Source organism: Schistocerca serialis, chromosome 1, assembly GCF_023864345.2.
Source record: "Schistocerca serialis cubense isolate TAMUIC-IGC-003099 chromosome 1, iqSchSeri2.2, whole genome shotgun sequence".
In the NCBI taxonomy this organism is placed as follows: Eukaryota; Metazoa; Arthropoda; class Insecta; order Orthoptera; family Acrididae; genus Schistocerca; species Schistocerca serialis.
Window position 1 is genome coordinate 835239768 of NC_064638.1, and position 4107 is coordinate 835243874.

The following is a 4107-nucleotide window of genomic DNA, read 5'->3' on the forward strand; positions in this document are numbered from 1 at the left end:
CAGACCCACTAAGGAGACTGCCTACACTACGCTTGTCCGTCCGCTCTTAGAGTACTGCTGCGCGGTGTGGGATCCTTACCATATAGAACTGACGGAGTACATCGAAAAAGTTCAAAGAGAGGCAGCACGTTTTGTATCATCGGGAAATATGGGAGAGAGTGTCACGGAAATGATACAGGATTTGGGCTGGACATCATTAAAAGAAAGGCGTTTTTCGTTGCGACGGAATCTTCTCACGAAATTCCAATCACCAACTTTCTCCTCCGAATGCGAAAATATTTTGTCGACACCGACCTACATAGGGAGAAACGAACACCACGATAAAATAAGGGAAATCAGAGCTCGTGCGGAAAGAAATAAGCGTTCGTTATTTCCGCACGCTATACGAGATTGGTATTATAGAGAATTGTGAAGGTGGTTCGATGAACCCTGTGCCAGGCACTTAAATGTGATTTGCAGAGTATCCATGTAGATGTAGATGTAGAAAGTCAAGCAAAAATCTAAATCAATACAGCGCTCTACAGTACTAATAAATAGAATTAAAATAAACCAGGCCGGGAATCTAACCAGGGATCCCGGGATCCACAGGCAGCAACACTAACCACAAGATGACGACCTGGGGACTATAATTTGCGGATTTAATTTGGATGACGATGATGGTATTTGGTTTGGGGACCCTCAACTGCGTGATTATCAGCGCCAGCATAAATTCGAAATTCACTGTACAGTTTCACCACGTTCCCGAATGATGATGAAATGATCAAGATAATACAAACATCTAGTCCTGGCCGGGAATCGAACCAGGGACAGCGGGATCCAGAGGTAACTACACTAACCACTAGATCACGAGCTGCGGACTGAAATTTGGGGAACCGCAATTAAAATTGTCTGATCCGGGATCTGCAATCATGTATAACTGTGTATTAAAAAACGCTAAAGCTCCGCCGCCCAGGCCACAGATGCGCCAATCGGGACCAACAGACAGCAAATGACGTCAGTTGGATGGGGTATGGAGGGGGCGGGGGGTCAGAACACCGCTGTTCCGGCTGTTGTTGGCTTCGCAGATCTTAGAGTAGCTACTTCTCATTCCAGTCACTTCTCAGTTCACCACAAGAGGCTAAGTGCACCCTATACCAATCCTCCCACCAAGAAAAAATTCCTGGCAGTACCGGGCACTGAACACTTGTCGTCCACATGACAGTCATCTACGTTGACCACTCAGCTATGGAAGCGGACTTACTGTGTAGAAGTGTGTAATTTATACGATTTCAGACAGTGTCATACTGAAAGCTGTCAGACTCAAATTGTGTCTGCTCGAGAATTTCACTGTAAACATCATCATAGAGGTACCCTAATGTCTCAACCACAGATTAAAAATTTCAATCCGACATTACTTTCTATATCCCTTTCCCTACATAGAACTTGCTGGAAACCCTGCTCAGTTAATATATTTGAGAGGCGCAAATGACCTGCTAAAGCTCTAAGACTGTCTCACAAGCGTGCATGGTAATCTCAGTAGGTGAGATTTTACACTTGCACAGATAAGACCCCATGAAAAAGATATAAAACACTGGAGAGAAATTACGCTTGTACAAGACTACGCTTTTTGACTTTTGCTTTACCATACGTGTTACATCACTTTCTATGCTACCTCTAGTGCCGTTTTTGTATTATTCTCTCTGAATAGTACTATAACATGATAACCTCTTGTGGAGGTTTCATAAATTTCGTCTTAAAGCTATTCATATAGCCTCCACAAGATCTTAACATCATAGCAATTTTTGGATAGAATGATACAGATACCCTCCACAGTAAGTGCTGAAATACATTAGGATAAAGCAAAATAAACAGACGGTCTTCTGCCTAAGGCGGAATTTCTCTCCAATTTCACTCAACAATCACGAGAAGTCAGGAAAGATACGACACCCAAAACATGTTTACAAAGTTGGTACGGCACCCAAAATATGTTTACAGAATTTTAATACATTATGTGCAGGGGTTGGACAGAAAGTGGAAACACCGCCTGAAATGCGTGCTTTGAGTATATATACAAATGCTAGCCAAGCCTCCATATTGTGCTGTTGCGTTTGAGAATGAACGGTACCTGTGCAACGTCCTCAATACGTTCCAAGTGCCAGCCAGGTCACAATAGTGTTCTATGCGGTTGTGAGTGAATTATGTCAGAGCTAAGTGAATTCGAAAGTGGGAAAATTTTTGGTGCGCATATGGTGAGTGCTTCCGTAACCAAGGAAGGTGTTTTAAGAGACACCACATCGAAGATCTATACCGCATACGGGGAAACCGGATGAGCGTCATTCGCTAAGACAATGCAGACGACAGTGTGTGTTGAGTGATCGTGACCGGAAGACGCCGAAGATTAATATGACAAAATACACTCCTGGAAATGGAAAAAAGAACACATAGACACCGGTGTGTCAGACCGTCTCCATGAAGCTGGGCTACGGTCCCGCACACCGTTAGGCCGTCTTCCGCTCACGCCCCAACATCGTGCAGCCCGCCTCCAGTGGTGTCGCGACAGGCGTGAATGGAGGTACGAATGGAGACGTGTCGTCTTCAGCGATGAGAGTCGCTTCTGCCTTGGTGCCAATGATGGTCGTATGCGTGTTTGGCGCCGTGCAGGTGAGCGCCACAATCATGACTGCATACGACCGAGGCACACAGGGCCAACACCCGGCATCATGGTGTGGGGAGCGATCTCCTACACTGGCCATACACCACTGGTGATCGTCGAGGGGACACTGAATAGTGCACGGTACATCCAAACCGTCATCGAACCCATCGTTCTACCATTCCTAGACCGGCAAGGGAACTTGCTGTTCCAACAGGACAATGCACGTCCGCATGTATCCCGTGCCACCCAACGTGCTCTAGAAGGTGTAAGTCAACTACCCTGGCCAGCGAGATCTCCGGATCTGTCCCCCATTGAGCATGTTTGGGACTGGATGAAGCGTCGTGTCACGCGGTCTGCACGTCCAGCACGAACGCTGGTCCAACTGAGGCGCCAGGTGGAAATGGCATGGCAAGCCATTCCACAGGACTACATCCAGCATCTCTACGATCGTCTCCATGGGAGAATAGCAGCCTGCATTGCTGCGAAAGGTGGATATACACTGTACTAGTGCCGACATTGTGCATGCTCTGTTGCCTGTGTCTATGTGCCTGTGGTTCTGTCAGTGTGATCATGTGATGTATCTGACCCCAGGAATGTGTCAATAAAGTTTCCCCTTCCTGGGACAATGAATTCACGGTGTTCTTATTTCAATTTCCAGGAGTGTATAAGAGGACGACAGCAGCCAAAGTCACTCCAGAACTGAATTGCGCACTCACGAGCACTGTCAGGACCAAAACAACACGAGCGGAGCTCCATAAGCTGCAAATTGCATGATGAACTGGAATTTCATAACCACTCAACAGTGATGCAAATGTCTGTACCAGATAAAGGTGGTGCTGAAGCCATAAAACGTGGACAGTACAAAGTCATTTGGTCGGGCCAGTCCTGTTCCACAATTTTTATAACTTCTATACGAATTTTCGACCCATGAGTGAAACATGGCGAGTGTTAGTTAAGATTTCGCAGCCAGAGTGTGATGTTTTATGAGCCTCAGGTCACTCCGCAAGGTCGCATTAGTGCTGTTCAGATCCATCTCGTGGTAAAATGTTTGTTCCCCAATGGTAATGCTCTGTTTCAGGACAACATGGTCCCTTGTACACACAGCTCGCATCATCCAGGACTTGGTCTGTGAGAAGGAGGAAGAATTTTCGCATCTCCCCTGGTTACCACAGTGATCAGATCGCAAATTATTGGGCTTTCGTGGTCTACTTTGGAGAGAAGGTTGCGTGAACGCTGTGCATCCTATCATGAACGTGCCATATTTTGCAGGAAAACTGGTATAAGATTCTTTTGAAGACCATACAGGACCTGTATTTATCCATTCCGAGAGACCAAAAGCTGTTTTCAATGTCAACAGGCTTCCTACACCTTATTATGCATGATAATTTGTCGTGGTTTTGCTGTTTCCATATCTTTGTGCAACCCTTTTAGCTTCATTAGAACATAAAAGAGCGAAAGCTTCGTTCTCCATTGTT